The 22,851-nt window shown below is 39.8% G+C and overlaps 1 protein-coding gene across 2 annotated transcripts in view; it reads left to right on the forward strand.

The window, feature by feature from the left end:
- LOC143839836 (uncharacterized) overlaps positions 1-22,851 on the forward strand; it is a 75,708-nt gene that overhangs the window by 31,445 nt on the left and 21,412 nt on the right. The window contains exons 5-6 of one of the 2 annotated variants that reach the window (XM_077342419.1): positions 12,062-12,154; positions 13,401-14,011. The gene's annotated coding sequence lies outside the window, so the exon portion shown is untranslated. Of the gene's footprint in view, positions 1-12,061; positions 12,155-13,400; positions 14,012-22,851 lie in introns of those variants that run through there. The other variant, XM_077342418.1, reaches the window with a different exon arrangement.

Genomic DNA, 22,851 nt, shown 5'->3' on the forward strand with positions numbered 1-22,851 from the left:
AGAACTTAAGCCCACTTGATCTTATTGGGGTATCACTCCTCACAGTTGGACTATCCATCCTGTACTCATTGGAGGCTTTTTTCTGTAAATGGAATGCATCATGGCAATATCAATTTGAACTATGTTCACATGCCATATTAACACTATGGGCCATTCAAGTCCTAAAATGGGGAGAGGAATATTTTTTTCATGAAAGGCCTGGACCTATGAAGGGATTTTTCTGTTAGACTAATTGATAATTGATGGACTACAAAATCTGCACCTTTACAAAATAGCACCTTTAAGACCAACAAAGATTTATTCAAGGCATGAGCTTTTGTGTGCATGCACACTTCCTCAGATGGCTACCCACTTGAATTTAATTGATGGACTGTGATGATTTGTTTTTGTCATTTTCGCAACTGAGGTCTATATATGATTTTCAACCTGTTGACTAGCAATAATTACAATTGCAACATCTGTTGGTATCTAAAGATGGCCCTGCAGCATTAAGTATTTCAGAGTCCCCTTTGCTCCTTGAAACTCTCGTTTAATCATTGCAGTAAATTAAGCCTACAATATTTGTTTATAAATATTTGATGTCAGTTAATAAATATTATATGTAGAATCTCCAGAATGAATGGCACAAGGGGCTACATTGCTGTATTTTGCCAAAGCAATGGGATATGACCTTGAAGTTTACTGGAGCTAAAAAGACTTATTTTACAACATGAGAGAGATACATGCCCACTTCCTGTAAATCGATGGACTGAGGACCTTACAACTTTATTGGTACATGAACAGATGTCATACACACAACAATGGTATATGGACTTATTTTCAGATATTTGGAAATCTTATGTGTAGATCTGCTACCAGCATTGTATTGTTGTTTCTACATTATATGTACTTTTAAAAACTTTTAAGATTAGTTGCTGTATTTGTGCTTTTCTCCTTTCTTGTTTTTTTCTGTCTTTTTTAAAAAAGAAAAACAGACTTTTTAGCTGGTCCATTAAGGGAATTAGGCAGCTTCTTATCTTAGTAAGGCTTAACATACAGGGGCATAAAAGTAATATAACAACAGAGACATTGTTGGCCTGTGATGAAACAGTAGCTTAGCAAGCAAAGGCCAAGAGATGCAGTGTATATTTTGAAGCACTTCCCTTTCCCTGCAGCAGGAGCTAGGCACCTCACAATGTAATATAAAGAGTTTACATACTGTTTAATTTAAAATATTACCTGATCCTTTGGCCTTCCTTATAGTTAGAACTAAAAATAAACTCTTAACAGCTAGTGTTTATAAAGCAAGGAAATAATTATTTGTCATCTCTGCAAATGTTACAAAAGGTTGAAAACTATATCACTGAAGCTTTTGATGATTATATTCAATGAGTGGATTTCAGAAGTAACTAAATAAAAAGATCCTAGCCATATTTTAACATGAATCTTGTTTGTTTATAGGACACACCCATCTAGTGTCCAGATTTAGTGCCTGAAGTACAGCCTAAATTCCTTCCAACCAGAGACTGATGTTGCATTTTAACTATTCAGTCAGACAAGTTTGGTGGACAAATGTTAATGTGCACACCCACCCTCAAATACTATTTCATATCAAGCATCAAAATTCCATTGTGCAATTAACCATATGGCACAAAGGTCTTCACCTAGTTCCATGCAGTCATTGCTGCATGACATTTATTAGACAACTTTCCCATGCATTCAACATGCATCATTAAAAGTATTTCCTCCCCTGCTTAAGTAGCCTTTCTCTGCCCCCCTGTGAAAAACAGTAAGGATATGTGGAGATGTGTACTTGGAAAGTAACTGATAAAAATCTCAGCTCAGGACACTCTGTTTATTAATTTCAGAATGGCAACTAATGTAAAAGAGTATAACTCCAACTTCTTTCTTTCTGGCATCATTGCACTTTGCATTTTTTCATATTCCCCTGGGGTAGAAAGAAATACAGCAAGGCCATTTAAGGAAAAGGCTAACTCAGCAGGTACCTCTGTGTGAGTCTGCTCTTTTAAGTGTTCATCCTTCTCCCTCTTTGCCATTATGTTATCTGTACTGGTTCCCCTCAAACCTCAGAACTAGGAGTTGGTAGGATTCCCACCCACCCCTCCCCGTACAACGGGTCTTTCCTCTCCATGCCCAGTACCATCTCTTTCTTTCCTAACCTACATGTATTTCTTTATTTCTTCTGGTTCTGCCCTGCCTTCTCTGAGTCCACACCTCAGGAGCAAATCAGCCACCCATCACCATTAAAGCAATTGTTCCTACACCTGGATCTAGCCCAGCTGTGTTTGTTTCTTTGGGTCAGGTACCCCTCATTAATCTGGCCAGCTCCCAGGGTGTTTCTCTAGGCTGCCTTAAATAAGAAGCCAGTTTCCTGGTGTTGTCAAGCTGGATGTTATGGCTACAGTTTATTCTATTTCATATTATCCCATAATGAGATCTAGTATACCTCATTTTTGGATACAAATGTCCTCAGTGGCTAATTAATGTTTGATAACTCAGAACCTCTCCTGATACTATTTCTGAGTCATTTAATAGTATCACCTTGGCTGAAAGCGCCTCAATTTATAGTGTACACTGGATGAGATCGTGGTCTCAGCTTACTCCTTCACCTTTACATCCCTTTCATTCCCCTCCCCCACTTCAAAAGGGAAGGAAATGAAAAGGATTACTGGAAGTGAATGGGAGGGTTCAAATGGCTGCTAGCCATTTAAACTTAACAGCTGATCTGCCTGACTACTCAAACTGTAAAGTTTAAATGAACAGCAGCTATTTCAGCAGTATAGCTGCTAAATATACCCAAATAAAAGCTGAAATAATTTCACTTTTATTTGGGTCAGCAGGAGTGGTAGCCAATGATGATTAGAGAATCTGTATGCAGTTTAAAAATACTGAGGGAATACTGATATTTTGTTGTAATTGTTTGATTCAGGTGACTGGAATACACATGCCTAAGCCTGCATGATTTACTCTAATCTGGCTACTTACTAGCATTCAATAGCAGTCACTCCAGAAAGCCGTTGTTGTGTAACGGTTAGAATTCAAGACTAGGATCTGGGAGATCCAGGTGCTATGAAAATTCACCATTTCCACACTGGGAATGTCACTACCAGGGCTTCTGTGTGGGAGCACAAATCCAGGGCGGATGAGGTGCACCAGGCCAAATGCTCCCCCATGCAGGAGTAGGAAGAGGTGGGGCAACCTGCCCCAGCTCAAACTCCAGCCTGCAGCCCAGCACAGAGCCTATGGTGGGGAAATGGTCTGGGTGACTTTGGGCCAGTCACACACTCTCAGATCAACTTATACTCGAGCATAAGCCGACCTGAAATTTAGCCGAGGCACCTAATTTAATATGGTATCAACAATAAGAAGTAAGTGGGACCCTCACTCGAGTATAAGCCTAGGGGCGCTTTTTCAGAATTAAAAAATATGCAGAAAAGGTAGGCTTATACTTAAGTATATAAATTATCTCACTGGGCTGTTGTGAAGATAAAGTGGAGGAGAGAACCATAGAAGCAGCTTCCGTTTCTCATCTGCAAGGCTGGTGGAGAAAGTAAATAAAGAATAAATATAGTACAAGATGGAATGTACATAAAAGGTTTTTGGTAGGAAGGTGTAAGAAGGCAAAGCAAATAAGGTCAGCTGAGGATAGGGTAGCTACCAAGAGGGGAATCAGAGAAAATGATTCTGAGAAGGGGCATACAGGGGAAAGTGAGATGCCCTTGCAATCCTTATGTTCTCCACTGTGCAACTATTCATAGCCTGGCTGGCACATGTGCAATTGGTCCAGACATTTCCCAGGTAGTAGCTACCAGGGGAGGGAAGGAGGAAATATTAAGAAGGTGAGCACATATAGGATAGGCTGGCTGCTGCGTGAAAAGGAGATCAGGAAAAGAGGAAAGGCTATGGGGCTTTCAGGGAAAGGAAAGCAGAAATAGTGAGGGAGAGCATAATGAGGTACAACTCCTTAGGGGACCCCTGCTTGTGAATATATAATAATGTAATTAATTTTGCTTCAGTAACAGTTATTTTGGGGGTCTTTCATCTATTTCTGACTGGTTTTTCCTTGCTGAGATTATGCCTCTGCTGCTTGATTGTAGCTCTTATGTCCTCTGGCTATGCAGAATTCTTTGTGAGTTGCATTAATAATATTTCTTTTGGCATGTCATAGTCTTGAAAGTGGCATGAGATGAATACAAAACATAGAACCCTTTACAGATATGCTTATGCTGAAATACATTTTTATTGCAACTTTACATTCTCAGGAATGTTTTTTTTTTATTTGCTGCAATTCTAAGCACAATTTCTCAGAAGTAGAGTCTATTTGTTTTTAAAAGATTCTACTCCTGCATAAGAGTGGATGTTATCCTAGTTTAAATTATACTAGTCAGTATATGCAATAGCATCTGCTTAGGTTATTGTTATCCTTTTATGGACTTCTGAAGAGAATCTTTTAAATTACCAAAGAAAATGTCTACTGGTACAACACAGTATGTTGAGAAAGCTTTAGCTGGGTATGATTTGTATTTAAGGCTTGGATCCAGACTGGATGGGCAATGTCCATTGATTTCCCCTTTCTTCCATAGACCGTCTACATGCTGTTCCTCAGGTTGTATTAATGATATTTCTTTTGGCTCTCCACAATCTTGAAAGTGGCATGAGAGGAATACAAAGGGGCTTTTTGCACGCCTTCAAAATCGCACAATGGTTGCCAATTGGAAACGCTATTGATTTGCCATAACGCACGATGTCGTAGACAATCTGCCACACACCTGAAACCAATCTGCAAAAAGCGCTTCCTTGTAGCGCTTTCAGGGGAATCCCAAAAAGTGGATTCACCCTCCGGAAAGCGCTACACTCTTGCAACCAATCTGTAACACTAGCGAAAAAGACCTGTGCGTTAACATTGTTGCGGTTTCTTCAAAGTCCCTCCTCCTGAGCCTGTCCTCCAAACTTCCGGCGAAGCGATCACCATTTTTTTTTCTCCGAGCGAGCGGGGATAAACGCACCAGCGAGCCTCTTTCTGTTTAGAGGCTTCCCTGGCTTCAGTCCTTCACCTTTAGTCACTAAGCACAAACCACAGAAAAGCCCATTTGCTGAAGTATTTTCCCTTTGTTTTTTTACACATTCATTCAGCCGAAAATCGGGCCCGTGAGGGGGGGGGATTCTTTTTTTTTTCACTCAAGGCAGCGTGGCAACGATCATACAATCAAATGACAGCTCACATTAGGCAGCTGGATGGGTCTCTCCGTTGCAACGAATCTACACAGATTCGTTGCAATGGGTCTGTTTTTTAAAAAAAAACTTTTCTTAAAGGGAAAGGGGCTGTTTGGGAGCATGCTAACGGCTGCCCATTGGCTGCTTGACAGCCAGGGGCGGGACGAGCTTGGCAATAGCGCTTCCTTTCTAGCGATTTCTGCCGAGACCGGAAGCTGTGGGAAACGCTACAAAACGCTACTGGATTCCACTACAAAGGCAGGTATGCATAACGACGAATTCCACTATTTTAAATGGCGATTTTTCATTCAGTGACCAATTTGCAACAAAGATCCCGGTGCGTAAAGCCTCAAAATATTCATGGACATCAGTAGGGGTGTGCATGCTGATATTCCTAAACCAAAATTACATGTTAAAAACTTTTGGGTTATTAACATGATTCTCTGGAACAGTAACACAGTTTTGGAATCCTTAGGCAGTACAAAACACACACACACAATCAGTATGGTATGTCATGTCCCAGTGCTTATCATAATTGGCAGCCAATGTCTTGTTTTTCTTTGCTATCCCAAGGAAAGATATTTCTCCTTTCCAGGCAGATCCTTGCTGACGGAGGCCACATTTTTCTCTCCAAGAAGTAATAGTGCTTTACTTGTGCCCTGCAAGCCATTTTTCTGATCATCCCCCAGCAGCTGCTTCTCTTTACATCCAGTATGGATTGACCTCTTATGACTGGGAAAAAGGGGGAAGCAACAGAAGGGGGGAGGGGATGGCTAGGAGAAAATTTGCTTCAAAGAAAGGGTTAAGACGCTTTTCAGTTTTTAAAAAGTCAGAGTCTCTTGGGTCTTGTATAGATTGGTCCTGAGACAGGTGCTTTTTGAAATGCCAACCAGGACAAGCCTGCACCATACAATTAGAAACTACTGAACTGAACATATGCTTTGTAAAAACATCACTGCATAATTTCACATGATCAGTCTAAGTCACCCCTATGAAGTGAGTAAAAAAGCTTCTCAGCTTGGAATCCAAGGCAACTCCAAAAGAATATTGATTTCCTCTTCACTGAGAAATGTGTCTTACATACAAGGAGTGAAAGATGCAGGCACAACATAATGACCCTTCTTCTGTGGCGTCTCCCCCTTAACACAAACAGAGTCATTTTTGTTGCTGGAGTGAATATTAAACAGCAAGTCCTGTATCTTCCAAGGGGCTCTACTTCCAGTATCCAGTTGTACATATATTTAAAGGAAGAACAAAAATGAAATGATGCAGCTTTTAGTTTATCAGTGGATCATTTCTGTTTGTTCTGCATTAGCAGTGTAGACAGCTAACAAGAGCTCCCTCTAATTTGTTTTCCTGCTGAGCGGTATTGTGTTCTCCTTGCATCTTAACCATGATGGATTAGTTCAGATACAACCATTAATTTCACTGAGGACTTCAGACCTTGACTGCCCTCTATTTTATGTTTTGCCATTTCAAAACTACCACATGGCATATCCATATCAATTAGATTTTTTTCCAGGCTGCAGACATGCCTGGGTTGTATTTATTATATTAAGTACAATTTGTGACATTATTACCTCTAAAGGGCATATTCTGACCACAACAGCAGACTGGAAACTATGTTAAATGCTAGATAGTGACACATTACCTCAGAGGGACACATCCTGATAGTAAATGTAGACTGGAAAGTATGCTAAAACAAAAGCATTGTTTTCCAGATGTTATTAGGTCAGCTTTTGTTTGTACACCTGATGTGTTTCAGCCTAATCACCTTTGGAGATGCTTGTTTGGAATAGTAGCCTGAGAGTGGATATCTTTCCCATCATTGGGTGTTCCTTTCCTCTTTATTTAAATAAGAAATTATATGAATTTTTCCCTAGTTGTTACCTCTTCTCCAGAACTCCCTGGATGAATATTGTTGCATGTGCATCCCAATTTGAGTCTAGAAAAAAAAAACAACAACAACACTGCACTGGACAGCATTAAAGCATAGATAACCATCAAGATTGTAACGTTCACAGAAGTAGGGTTGTAATCTTGGAAGCCTGGATAGTAAGTCATTTAATATATTCTTACTGCTTTTATTTTGTAACAAATTCTTTCAACCCGTGTGTCAAAAAGTGCTGCATATAGTTCATATATCATATACAAATAATTATGTTCTAGTTAGTCAACTATAGATTCAAGTGGGTAAACATGTTGGTCTGAAGCAGCAAAACATCACTATCACTAAATATTTTATAGATGAACTTGCATGCAGCCAACTCACTCCCAACCTGATTAACCCTCCCTTGGGGTATGCCACCAATACGAAGAGAGCACTCTGCCAATGAGGGCCAATCAGTTCAAATTGCACTCTGTCAATGAGGGCCAATCAGATCAAACTGCATGCAGACAGCCACGAAAAATAATTTATAGTATAACAGTTTCAAATGCAAGGTATATTATTTCTTCTGGTTTGCAGAACTGTAAGACAGCTGGTAATTCCATTCCACCTTAGGGATCTGAGGATAAATACCACTTCCATAAAATGTAAATATTCTCAGTAACTTCATGTGTTAAGTATTTTGCAGATAAAACCACTTGCATCAGTCATGACTTTGGCACTACATTTATATCAGTTCTGTCTTATGTGACAGGAGTATAGTCTGGCTATGGTTTTGTAGAAAAATTTCATTTGAACAGGCTTGAAGCATGTGACCCACCCAATATATGCTCAGCAATTGATTCTTATTTTTTTAAATAGCTGTGGACTAAGGTTCCTACAGGACCACGAATATCTTTTCTAGGGTTGTGCGATTCGGCCGCCGAAGCGGCCGTTCCGTCCGGGCGCAGCCAGCGCCGCGCCGCGGGGGGGAGGGCGGTGCCGGAAGCGGCGTGACAGCGGGTGCAACCACGCAGGCACGGAGTTCCGCGCCTGCGTGGTTGCGCCCACTGTCACGCCGCTGCCGGCACCGCCCTCCCCCCCCCGCGGCGCAGCGCTGGCTGCGCCCGGACAGAACGGCCACTTCGGCGGCCGAATCACACAACCCTAATCTTTTCTTTACCTCAATTAAGTTCTGTGTTTCAAGTCCTGCTCTATATTCCTCTACCTAAGGAGACGAAGCAGAGTGATGGCACCACTGTTGAGTAATGTTGTCTTCTTAGAAGTCTGCTGAGTGAAGTAAATGTTATTTGCTTGCACAACAAATTAAGTATTTCTGATTATTTTATTGACCTTTCTGTGGTTATTTTAGTTATATCGTTTTTATCTAGAGTTATTTTATTGGTCTCTTTTTTTGTTAAACTTTTATTACTTTATGCCCTCTCTTTTAAAAGAGAAAGTTCTTTAATTTCCTATATATATATATATATATATATATATATATATATATATATATATATATATATATATATATATATATATATATATATATATATATATATATATATATATATATATATATATATATATATATATATATATATATATATATATATATATATATATATATATATATATATATATAAACTTTATTATGAATTGTACTGATATAAAAGATGTGTAACACACCATCCTTATCCATGGTTTCTCTATATATTTGTGAAACAGCCCGGGGGGTGGAACATGTCCGGCTGTCCAAGTTGGAATGGGGACAATTAGGGTGCAGCCAACTTCTTAGAATAAAGAGGGGAAGTATTATATTCATGACCAGAAATTTATTTATTTTAGGATTTATATCCCGCCTCTCCCAGTACTAGGTACTAGTTCGAGGCGGCTCACAATAAAGCAGCTACACAGTAACCAACCCCCATTAAAATACTGCACATCTAACCTAAAAAAGACAATAAAACAAGATAGCGGAAAAGTACAAAATACAAACATCCTGCAACTCCATCACTCCAGCCATTATTGCATACCATGGTTGTCATAGGTAGCTCTTTGGTTGCAATTTTCTATAATGGTGTAAGAACACCCGGCAGGACCCCAAGATCGTAACTCCGGACATGCTTTCCCTGGCCTCAACCAAACACCTGATGGAAAAGCTCTGTCTTGCAGGCCCTGCAAAACCTTGACAGCTCCATCAGGGCCCTTTCCCAGCAGGAATGGATAGGTTGTGGCTCTGAGTAGGCTCAATTGAGAGGAAGCCTCACTACATTCTGTGGGACTTACTTTTGCATAATGTACAAAGATCTATTTTTCCCCTTTGATATTATTCTGGGGAAAGAAGAAATTAGTCAAAAATAAAAGCGATTACCAAAGGCCTCTGCTTGAGAATGAGCACCCTTTGAATGGGGCTGGGGTTTACTTCTTGGTCAGCATGTTGAGGCTGGTGCTACACAATAAAACCCCAGGTTCCTATGGGCCTTCAACACATTCCCCTTTGGCCTGGCTTGCCTTTAGGGAGCCCAGTCTATCCAGCCAAGCTGTAAGGGAGAGTACCACGAGAATGGGATGGGTAGGCAGGGAGCCTGGGTGTCCCTGAAGCTGAGGAAAGTCACCTTGGAGGAGGTTTGTTTCTGGTCCTTCCTGCAGTGAGGAGGAGGAGCTGAGTGAGTCATTTGAATTGCTTGGCCTTGGCAGGCACCAGAGCAGGTAGCATGGTGCCCAGCCCTGCTTGCAGTTAGGTTGAATCGTTAATTTATTTCAAATCCATTAGTAAGGATTATACTTCAAAACAGAGTGGAGATGGGTACGAAAATGCTTACTACATTCTTGGTAAATTTAATTACATCAGATATCCAATTTTTTTCACATATTGGCTGATAAAAATAATGAGCACAAAACTCAAATTGTATGGTTAAATTGTTCTACAGTTTAGACCGAAATGTTAATTTCTTTCAAATACCTGAATGTTTAAATAACCCATTTAGCCAGCGTTCTTACATATTAATTCACATGGTTGAACCTTAGACAGGCTATCTCATTAGGGTCATTTGAAACACTATTTTCATTAGTTGATATTCCCACTCTGCATACTGTATAAGCAAATGAACGCTTATATGAAATTGTCAGAATTGTCTTAACACTAATTTGTTGAGCATACAAGGTATTATATTTGACTCATTTGCTGAAAAAAACTTTCCACATTTGTCTTTTATATTTCATTTTGTATAAAAGCCTGGCCATTTTGATTCCATAGCCCAAATTGCCCTCTATAGCTAGAAATCCCTTTTTGTACTGTTATAGTCTTATATACTTGGCTCACATAACTACCATGCGATCAGTTTATCAAGATAGCATTGTTTACAAAAAATGACTACAGCTGAGCAATTATATGGCTGAAAAGTCCTTCATTTTGATCAACAACGCAATTCTATGATTAACTTATACCAGCTGCCAACTAAGCATCTTACATAGGGAGTACCTTGAAGGAATACTTGTATCACAGGCAGTGCACTGTTGTAATGCTACTGTTGATTCATCAGTATGCTGATGCGGTGCTAGTGACCTTCCTGATATAGTGACCACAATTGGCCAACATCAAGGCTATGCTAGGAGAGATGTAGAACTTCCATTCCCACAGAGCTCAGTCTCACTACAAGGGATAGCAACACTTACTGATGACAAAGGTCAAAATACTTCCACTGAATCAAATGAAAAGGACCCGCCCAGAATGTGCTCCTCTGTAAGACTAACTCTGTTCTACAGCCAATCGGAGCATAACAATGCCAGTGCATCTCACTGTTCTTGGCTGTGGTTATCAATCCTCATGTCCTAAGAGAATTACTGTACCTTTGTAGGGTGATTAACAAACAATTATGTGGCCTATAATGATAGGTCAGATAAACAAAGATGATAAGGAAGGAATGGCTGGATGAGAGGGCTAGTTAAGATGATGGGCAGTGCTTGCCCTAAGGCAACTAAGTAACTCACTGTGACCTGGGAGGACCTTGTCCGGAAAACTGAAGTCTTGACTGTGCATGGGATGTTCAGATCCTTTGACTTTCTATGTTTCAGGATGAATACATATAATAAAATAATCTTGACTAGTTTTTATGCCAACCTTGTCTACCCATGTAGATCAACATAGAAAACAATTCCACATTTATTTTAAATGTGTAACAATTACTTTTGAACCAAAAAAAAAGGCTTACCAAATGTCATACAAAAATGTCATAGTCATTTGGCTTCTCTTTTTTTCCCCCCTAGCTAGTATCACTTCCTTCTCTTTCTGTCTATTCCACTTGTGGCAGGGGAAGGCGGAGGGACGAATTGCTTCCTCATACAAAATACTTTTCAAGTACTCCTTTGTGAGTGCTTCAACCACCACAAGAGCTCTAGTAGCTCAGTTTGGGAATCACTACACTAAAGAAATGCAAAGAAATACTTTATTTTTCAACTTAAGAGCTCACAGGCTAATTAGAGGAGAGCCATATAAAGACATCAACATAAAACCTGGCACCAGAAAACTTTTACAGCACATAATAAGCATTATTTTCTCTGTTTGATGAAAGCCCCCCACACAAGAAGGTCAATACATGCCATCTACTGACAACACATGAGGTATTTGTAAATGTGTATCCAACGATATTTCCCCTCAGAATATCCAGTAAGCAAGTCTTTAAAGAGTAGGAGCAGAAAACAGGGCAAGAATAGTAGAACAATAATGAGGCCTTTCGACTGGTAACCACATAATGTTCTCTAACTTCATGTTTTCTTTAACTTTAGTATCAACTGTTTTATCAGTCTATGATGAAAGGCACCTCTGTCAGTTTGGAAAACAAGCTATTTTATTTTTAGCTGCCTACCAACTGAATTAAAAAAAAATGTGACCAGGACAACATCTGTATATATGCTCAATCTCTGAAGCCAGGTCTGCTTTCTTTGCCAGGGTTATTGACAACTGCTTTTATTTTTCAGTGTGTCTGTTGCAGAAAGCTCCACAGTGGCACATGGGAGTGCTATAGTGCAGTTCCAAGGGATCATGATGAAATGAACACATGACTGCAGAAGGTAAGCTGTTTCATAGGTTTGAAAGCTCACTGGGGCTTATGCCTTATATGGCAACACCCAGTGGGAACACCCAGCACATTTTTATGGGAACACCCAGCACATGAGGATTAGAACTGGAGACAGTCTCTAAAATGGTACCAGTTCTTAGTACCACAAATCACAATCATGCCCCCCCCAAATAAGAAAACCTGAAAACACCAGGGAGTTCTTCTCAATAAAATGTAATTTTAGTATGTATGGATATTTGCTCTTTTTACACTTTACCAAATCTAGCTTCCATATGAAATTCATAGATTTTTTAAATGTCTGCAGCCTCAGTGATACTTTTTTTAAAAAAAGGAGGCTACTCTTATTATAACAAATTAAAGAGAATGAAGGCACATGCAAATGAAGATGGAATTTAAAATCTACCAGTAATATCTGCAAAATCCTGCAAAATCCATCATCCAAATCAAATACCTACCTAAAAGATTGTTTCATCTCCTTTTTCAGAAGTTTGAAAGGGCAGGTCATACCTTGCCTCCTAGGAAAGAAAATTCAACAACCACAGATATTTTCTAAGCCTTCCCATGGGTTCATATCATATATAGACCGTACTAGTTGGGTCTTCCTGTGTTCCATTGAATTTCAACTCAGATCTTACTGGGATGCAAAATCAGAAATGTCCCTAGACCCAATTCTATATTCTGCAATGTATGAATGAATTGGTCTGTTGGTCAGTTGTAGGATTCCTACTGGAGAGCACTACATTTAATTCAGATTATTTTTGCCAGCACATCTTTTTTTCTGAATTCTATTTTGCTATACCATGGGAGAATGTCATCTGAAGTAACGAGAGAGGGAAAAAATGCTCTTTTTGTCATTGCATTGACTATACAAAAAACTCTCTTTCTCTTGAAACTAAGAGGCTTTATTTGCCCTGTGTAGTTCATTCTACTTTATCACTTGTGCTTGCTTCGGCAGTACTTATACTATTTCTTTCTAAACTGAATATTCATTTCAAAGTTAATCCACATATATTATTTGATTAGTTGCATTATATAAACAATAAGCGACTTAGAATTTTGTAGCAAACACTTCAAGTCTTTCAGGAATTCAATCAAATTTATGTTGCCATGTGTGGCATGCAATTTCATTTGAAATCTGCAGTACATGTAATAAAGTTTAAGATTTCAAAGATATCTTTGTTTACTGGAACTAGAAAATTTAAGATAATCTGACTCCTCTATTATTATTATTTTTTAAGCTCATGTCCTCACATTACTGGAACTCAGTCACCCTTGGATGAACTTCACCAAGCCATAAATGACTTTGTACTGTACAGAATAACAAGCCCATTGTGTACAAACTGTGGATGGAAGTGGCTGAATGGATCTTTTGTAGTGGCAAATTTAGGTAGCATTACAATATTACATCTACTTTGACTGCTACAGATGTTTCTGATGAAAAAGTGATAATATAACCAACCTGGTAGAAAACTTTGCACTAAGTTGGAAAGTGTTATGGTATCTAAAGCAATAGCCTGCAGGAATTTTTTTGCTACAGTGATCACTTATATCAGTCATGCCAAAAGCAGAAATGTTTAATTTTTGAAAAGAGCACCCCCCTCTGATGTGGTCACCTTACAATGCAATCCTATTCCTGTCTACACATAAGTTGCATTATGTTCAATAGAGCTCATTCCCAATGAAAGAGAATGCATAGGATTGCACCCTTAATCCTAGATGTATGATGGTACATGGTATGTGCATAGGGTCAGCGGTAATACATGTGCAAGGAACATGTTGTTTGTATGGCAACACTAGCTCTAAAACTTTCCAGAGAAAAGAAAAGGTACCAGAACTTCGGTTAACTTCTGATCCCTTCCCTTTTCACACACTCAGCAACATTACTTGACAGTCAGGCTGTCCCTGCTTTATATTACTTATTTGGGCTAATTGTTCTTTTTCCTGTAGAAGTGGCAAGATTTTTCAATGTGCTGAGTGGCAAAATGAATGCACAAAGGATTTTTTTTGTGTGTGTGTTTTTAAGTTAGTGCTTGGGTATAACTATTCTGCCAGCCTGTACGCTTATCTTTGTACCTGGGAATTTTTTTCTCACAGGAAAATTAAAATATGTGTCCACAAGGACACTAAATTGATGAGTTTTTTTTTTTTACTAGGGAGACTTAGTCAACTATGAAGAGTTACCTTCCTTATGTCAATCCATTGCAATATAATGTCATTTTTAAAGCCAGAATCTCTTGATATGATGTCACCTGGTAAAATCACCAGATGATGTTACCAATCTCATCTCATATTGTGAATAATCCTTTTATACTTGCCCTTGCTCACTACACAATAGTGTGTACCAAATGAGAATGAATGCAAACTTTTCAGCATCTTTTACTAGTGGGCAAATACCTGGTCTCAGGTCACCAGAAGCATAAAGAGTTCAAGTAGAATCACAAAAGTTAACAGCATATTGCACCAATCTAGTCATGATTTAATAACTGTATTTATTTTAATACAATGCCTTTATAGAATACTATTGCCATTTGCTCATATGCTCAGGGCATATGCAAAAACTAGCAGGTTTTCCTAAATAGGTCCTGCATGTCTAATTATTTAACCTCTTCTTGCTGTCAGAACTCCACACATGTTTCATCTTACAGCTTTTTCAAAGGACGGTTTTTAGTGTCTGAAGCGCCACAAGCTAAGTTTAGCTATTGTGAGCATGACCTTATACTCGAGATTCCTTAATAAGTTGAAGTTGGTCCTTAAATATAAAAACCATCCCTTGAAAAAGTTGTAAGGTGAAACGCGTCGGGACGTGTGAAATAATAAGAATAAAAGAATTACTGAAGAGAGAAGACTCTATGTAAGTCCAATTTGGATATTTGCAATAAAATATCCAAATTGGACTTATATAGAGTCTTCTCTCTTCAGTAATTCTTTTATTCTTATTATTTCACACACCAAACATATTGGTTTCCCAGTGCGTCTATATTTTTCTAGATGTGATGAAATGGCCATATCAAAATAAGAAATGGGTGTTGATTGTCTCTTGTGAAAGTAAGCAAGATCTAACTTTAAATTTCTAACTTCCAATTGCATTTTATGTTGATAACGTCCAGCTTTTGCAAGATTAAATCAGGAATACAAGAAATTATGGGTAATGAAAGAAGAATACCCCCTTGCACCAAGCATGCTAGAAATGGGCTGCTAAAATGCCTCATTTCAAGGGCAGCCCTCTTGATGGTTCTGCTCAGCTTGATGCCTCTGCATTTGGCTCACCTACAAGACAAGCTGTTGAAGCTGTGCAGGTCTCTTGATCTTAACCTTCCTCAGCTACTTTGGCATACACTGAAGCATGGACTAGCTGGGAGGTGAAGACCTGTAATAAAAGGGGGAAAGTGGTAATCCAGAATATACATTGCCGAAGGAGGGAAAGGAGAACAGAAATACCGTGCTTTCCCAAATAAATTAACCCTGCCCTATGGGTACAGAATGAGAATGTGTGCTTTTCTGGTCTGAAAGAACTCTTAGGAATGTGCTAGCCCACAAACCAAACACATTATAAAACCTGTTGTTCTCACATTTTCCCAATAAAACTTCATGCCACTGCAAATCTGCTTTTGCTTTATTTTTTTAATGGCAGAAATCTGTTTGTGATTCAAAAATTGAAACCATAGGATTAATCTGCAAAAGCAATCCACGTAGTACATGGGGTTCATGGCCTCTTATCTGAACAATAAATTGTAATGTGCTTTTAAGCATTTTCTTCATAAAATGCTTCATAAAAAAACAACGTGGAAGCCATTCCACATCATAATGACTGGAACAAGGGTAATTCACAACATACCATCAGCTAATCAGCAGAAACTATGGTGAAACGTAATCATGGAGCATATTTATGGACCTAGGGTGAAGCATCAGGGGAACAGAGGTAGGAGTCAAGCAGCAGCAAAACTCAAATGACATCAACCAATTATTTTAAATACCCATTAGTAATGTTTAAGACATACTAATGAAAATGAAGAGAGCCTCTTGTGGCGCAAAGTGGTAAGGCAGCAGACATGCAGTCTGAAAGCTCTGCCCATGAGGTTGGGAGTTCGATCCCAGCAGCCGGCTCAAGGTTGACTCAGCCTTCCATCCTTCCGAGGTCGGTAAAATGAGTACCCAGCTTGCTGGGGGGTAAACGATAATGACTGGGGAAGGCACTGGCAAAAACCACCCCGTATTGAGTCTGCCATGAAAACGCTAGAAGGCGTCACCCCAAGGGTCAGACATGACCCGGTGCTTGCACAGGGGATACCTTTACCTTTAATGAAAATGAAATATGCTTCAAAAGTCTAAACAGGAGAAATCAGAAAACATTAACACCATGACTTAACACTAACAAAAATGTGCAGATTTTCACATTATCATTCTAAACTGGATGTTATTTCTTGTTGGTCTAATTTTGAATAAAAAAGACAGAGGTTTCATACAGCAAATTTCCTTCTGTTAAGGAGCCATCTGGAAAGCTGTGTCATTTCACAGTGTCACTTTTTTCCCTGCCCCTTTTCACTGTGTGATCTTCTTCAGAGGAGTTTTTTTTAATCTTCTAAACTGAGCCATTTAGTGCTAACCAATAAAGCTAACCTAATCCTAAACAATCCCACCACATTACTTCACACTGGCATATGGACCCAATCCAAATCTGAACAAGGTTCAGACCCTTCATAGAAAACAAATTCTATTTCATTCTAGTTAACATGCAAAACCCTGTACATTTTGAAATCTATTTTATTCAGTTTGGTATGAAAACTGGATTGGGGACACTGAATAAGATCTCAAAGCAAGTGATCGAATAGCCAAACCAGGAAGCTAGAAATAAGGTGAAATATATTAAACAATAATATCTTCCTCAATGGCAGGACCAGTGTTGATTATGAGTGAAAGCATGAGATTAAATGGTAAACTCCTGATGCCTAGATGGCCCAGAAGTTATCCTTTTGAAGCCAATGTCATTGAACTTGACCAAACTGGTGTGGATATAATAATATTCCTATATTCCTCTTAGGTAATCTTATAAATTTTTTTCATCTTTAATTTTTTTAAATTTAATCCATTAAATTGATACTTAATTGTAATGAAAAAGAGATACTATTGGTAGAAGAGGATTTTATCCAGAGATTGGGATATCTCCTGTTCTAGATGGGGTTGCACAGCTTCTGAAGGAGCAGGCTTGGAGAGTTATACAGTATCTTTGACTGATAAACCATCTTGCCACTGGTGTGTATACTGGCAATATCTAGTCAAGGTTACTGCAATGTGATCTATGTGGGTCTCTCCTTGAAGACTGTTTAGAAGCCACAGCTGGTACAAAATGCTGCAGTCAGAATATTAACTGAATTGAGTTGTTGGGTTCATTTCACTCCAATCTTATTCCATCTATACTGGCTCCCAAATTGTTTCCAATCCCAATTCAAAGTACTGGCATATAATTTCAAAATTGTATACAACTTGGAGTCAGCATACCTGAGGGTCTGGGAGTCGTGGTTTTCTTGGAGGGGAGGGTGTACCAGGGGCCCAGGTGGTACAGCAAGTGAGGATGGCTGACAACCCATGGTAATCATCTCAGCAATGATGTGAGTGATATTTCCTGAGCCCTCCCCCCTGTCCTGTTTCCTGGAACTGGCAGTATCTCCATGAGCATGACCTTGGGGAAGGTAGCTTACCTTATAATCACAATACCAAAGATGGTGCCCATAGCCTGTCTATGTTCCCCCTGCTGAGTGAAAGCAGGCTTTTTTCCCCTTCCAGCTGACACTCCTTGTTTATTTTCAGAGAAAGATCTTTCCTGATACCTGCTTTGCCCACAGACTTTGAACTTCAGTCCTCCCTGTTTCCTTGGACAAAACACCTGGCTCCCAAACTTGTTTTGAATTGGTTAGCTAATTTTGATTTGTTTATTATGTCGTCATCTTGGAATTGCCTCTGGGTCTCCTGGAAACTTCTGGCCTGAACACAGCAATTGATTATCATTGCTTGCATGCGTTCTGAAGACTGTGTCAGCAACCACCATGCACAGCCTTGAGTGTAACAGTTTTTTGCCCATGACCACTTGCCACAATGGAAACCTAGGGCATCCTCCCGTGGCCATGAGCATGACCTGTTCAATGCCTTCTCATGGCACAAAAGAGTGGGGGTCTTGGCAAATTGACAGAAACAAGCAGGCAAGTGGCTGACAGACAAGCAGAAATTGCCCTAAAAGGAGAAGCAGCTTGGAGGGGTTGAGCTGGCATGGAGGGCTGGGTCAGTACATTCACCCCAGCCTGGCTCCAAGATGAAAGCACTTCTCCCAAGACTGAGTGTGTGTATGAAAGCAAGCACATGGAAAGGCAGAAATTGCCCCAAAAGGAGAAGCAGCTCATTATCAGGGCAGGGGAGGGGGTTGAGTTGATGTGAAGAGCTAAGGCAGTAAAGTCACCCAGCCAGTCCACAAGACTAGAACTATTTCCCCAAGGCAGGTGTGTGTAGAAAAGCAGGCAGGTGGATAGGCTGAGAAGAAGCTGAGTGAGTGGGAGGCTTAATTGGTGTGGACAGCTGGGCAGTAAAGTCACCTCAGGTTGCCAAGACTTGAATTATTTCTGCAAGGCAGGCTGGGTGTGGGAAAGCAGGCATAAATCATCCAAAAAGGAGAAGAAGCTCATTGTGTGTGTTATGTCTGTGGGCATTTGGCCACTGATGCAAATGAGGGCCAATCTGATTGTTCTACTTAGGGCCAATCAGATTGTTCCGCTTAGGGGCCAATTGGATTGCTCCACTAGGGCCAATTGGATTGCTTTGCTTGACCGATTATGCACAGTGACAGCCACGCTGGGTTGCCACCGTTCCAGTGCACCAGGGTAAAAAGCCCCGCCATCCCCCGAGTATGCACAAGGGCAGGGCATCCCAGGCACATGCTGGCCACCGCGGCGCAATGGCCCCGCACACACAAAAGGCAGGGCTGGGAGTGCAGGTAAGCTGCAGCACTGGCTGAGGGGGGATCAGGGGCAGGGGGCCCCAATGCAGGATGGTGGGGAGCAGCATGCCGCTCTCCCACTATGGTGGGGGTGGGTCACCCTTGTTGGCTCCACAGAGCCAGCAGGGGAGAGAGGTGTCTCTGCAGGGATACTGTAGATCGGGGGAGAAGCCGGTCAAAAGCCCGGGCCAATAGCCCGGCTCCTCCGATTATGCACGGGTGTCGGTGGGGATAGCCCTCGCCTGCGCCCTCGGGAGTCCCAGGACTCTGGAAGAACCCACGTTCCATTAATGTGTGTCTTCCAAGTGCCTGGGCCGGCCTGGGCCCTGGCTGGTGGTGGCGACATCGTGTATAATGGGGGATTTTCCCCGATGCCCTGCCGCCACTAGCGCGGGTGTTCCAGCCCATGCATAATCGGTCCTTAAGAGCCAATCGGATTGCTCTGCTAGGACAAATCAGATTGCTCTATTTAGAGCCAATCAGAGGCAGCAGCTGGCTGCCTGAAAGGTATAAAATGCATGAGTTTGCCTGTTTTTCTCTGTTCAGTAGTTGTAGTCTGTTTCTGGAGATGCTAAATAAAAAGAGCTGTTCTGAAGACTTGGAGTCTGTGATCACTGGACCTGCAGACTTAATAATGTGTGTGCGGGGGGGGGGGGGGAGAGAAGAGAAAATGGCAGAGAAGTCCCTTCAAAAAAGCAGCCCCAAAAGAAAAAACACAAGGAAGGAGCAATCCCTTAAGGCTTAACTGAAATCTCCAAGTGGGGGTTGTGAAATGAAAAGGAAAGAAATAGCACATACCTAAATAGCAGCCCATGTGAAAAAGAGAGAACAATCCCAATGTATCTCCCAATTCACAGCAAACAAACAAGTAACAAATAACCAAGGAGCCCAGGGCAAAGTGAAGCCTCCTGGCCCCTGACTGTGGGCCCATTCTTTGGGTGGATGTAATTCAGACCACATCAATCCTCACCAAACTAGCAGGTAGAGGTGTTTCATCCAGAGATCTCCTGCAAGTTTGGAACTTCTAGCATGCCAGGGGAGTTCAAGTGGACCACAACTTTCATGAGGTGAATCAGTTTGTTTGACTGCTAAAAGTAACATATTTCAGTATCCTAAGCAAATATACTTTCATCTATGAATCACAACCAGTCATAGCCTTTAAATCAATTTGTATGGAATGTCAGAATGCAGGATAGAGTTTCTTTGTTTTTATTTCTAAAAGTTTGATACTTGAATGTTTCAAGCCTTCCACATGAACACATGTTTAAAGTTATTTTATGTGAATCATTAATAAGATGACAAATCATAGATGATATTCAGTATTTATTTATTTATTTATTGCCTTGTTGCACTAAAAGTGCTTGTTGGATCCAACATTATCATCTGTATGAGCTGTTTGATATTCCTTCTGGTTTGATTCTGAGATTAGTAAATAAAATTTACTGAGGTATCAAGAAGTGACATTAAATTCTTTTGCATTTACTACCTCTCCATTTTCTATGTGCTGTAAATTGAACCATTAGTAATATGTACTGCTCTGGGTGGCGTATATACAAAGAATTCTTGACTTAGAATCATAGAATAATAGAGTTGGAAGGGACCTCATGGGTCATCTAGTCCAATCCCCTGCACTATGCAGGACACTCACATCCCAATCGCTCATCTACTGTAACCTGCCACCCCTTTGCCTTCACAGAATCAGCCTCTCCGTCAGATGGCTATCTAGCCTCTGTTTAAAAATTTCCAAAGATGGAGAACCCACCACCTCCCAAGGAAGCCTGTTCCACTGAGAAATCGCTCTCACTGTCAGAAACTTCTTCCGGATGTTTAGATGGAATTTCTTTTGAATTAATTTCATCCCATTCATTCTGGTCTGTCCCTTTGGGGCAAGAGAGAACAATTCTGCTCCATCCTCCACATGACAGCCTTTTAAATACTTGAAGGTATGTCTTTAAATACTTGTAGTATGTCTTATTCAAATAGTTAAATTAATGTCCTCTATTTTTAAAATTCTGCCCATTTGACAATTCTGGTCGAATTCCATGATATTTATTGTTTAAACATTTCTCACAAATATTTACTCTGCCAAAACCAGTCACAACAATACAGTATATGATTCACTAACACAGTATACAATGTCCATATAATTTTTAATCCATACTTGACATTAGGAAGACAAACTAATACATGTTGTCCTTTTTTTACAGTCTGTGGGATTGTGTGGAATTCATTGATTCAATTTTCTTCAAAATGCTATTCAAAATGAAATGTTTAAAGTTTAAAAATTTAAAACAAAAAGATGAAAATATTAAGACTATCAATGCTGTTCTGCTCACATGGAAAACCCCATATAATAAGTAGCAGGGTCTTACTTGTTCCTTAATCTTAAGGAGCTGAATCCATGGACATATGTATCAAATAATAATTGAATTATATATTTTTTAAATGTATTGACTATACAGCAAGTCTTGCAAATGACAAAATTCCAGTTTAACTCTTGGTTCTGTTCTTCATATGGATTAAGTTAGTACATGACTTTGTTCTTTCTTTTTGTCATTCCCCCTTTTTGTTATTGCAATTTAAATCAGTCATCTAGAAAGTTGTTTTAAGCAACAGTGATCTGCTAAAATTAGCAAAACTCATGAATATCCTACCAGATTTTGTTATTTTGTTTAAAACTATTTCCATCTGGAACTTAGATAAAAGTCCAAGCTTTGAGCTTTCTGTCCTTCACCTGGTTTGACTTCCAAATATTGGGAAATGGCTCTGTTTTCAATTAACTACTGATTGGATTAAATCATCCCGTTCTTAAGAGCAGATTTAATACGTAGATGATATGTAACCTCTTTAAATCGAGGTTTTATATTCTAGTTGTTTGGCCCTGAACAAAGGTAGTAAATACAAAAGGTAGTAGATAGTTCTGTCCCAATGTAAATCAAAAAGCAAGCATACGGATTTTATGTGTGAAACTTTTCAAAACAAGATAGGAAGTATATTTGGTGCAAATAATGCCATATTTTTATATGGTTGACAACACAGAAGGCAATCTGTTATGTTCTGTGCAAGCAACTTCACAGCCCCAAATTAGGGAGAAGAGATATCTTTCATTGATCATGTTCTCTCCTAAGATATGGATTCAAAAATTCTATGGCCATTGTAATTTCTGTTATTTGGCAAATCATTCATCTGAATGTGATTGCTTTTGTCAAATGATATCATTGTGGGAATTCCTTTTAATAAATTGGGCTAAAACTTGTTTATTTATCTATTTTATGCATATGGCTTATATACTGCTCCTCACTTGACATCTCATTGTGGTGTCCATAGAACATTAAAACAGGACAATATATTAGAACATTTGCAACCATTTAAAAACAAGGAGATATAACTAATATATAACATGTGATAGATCACAAAGAATGGCTTAACAGATGAGAGCGATGTTTTGGGCATTGGTGCTGCAGTTTCCTGGCAACTGGATCAATTATTAGGTCTTTGTCGCTAGTCTTATTCAAAAACCTGGTGGAAGAGCTCTGTTTTGCAGGCCTTATAGAACTTTGTGTTCCAGTAGGGCCTTGATCTCATTGTGGAGCTCATTCCACCAGGTTGCGGCCACAGATAAGAAAGCTCTGACTCTGGGTGCTCTCTGAGGCCACCAGGTTGTTGGAATGGATAAAAAAAAGTTGCTCTTCAGGGAGTATAGACAA

The sequence above is a fragment of the Paroedura picta genome, chromosome 6, assembly GCF_049243985.1.
Source record: "Paroedura picta isolate Pp20150507F chromosome 6, Ppicta_v3.0, whole genome shotgun sequence".
NCBI lineage: Eukaryota > Metazoa > Chordata > Lepidosauria > Squamata > Gekkonidae > Paroedura > Paroedura picta.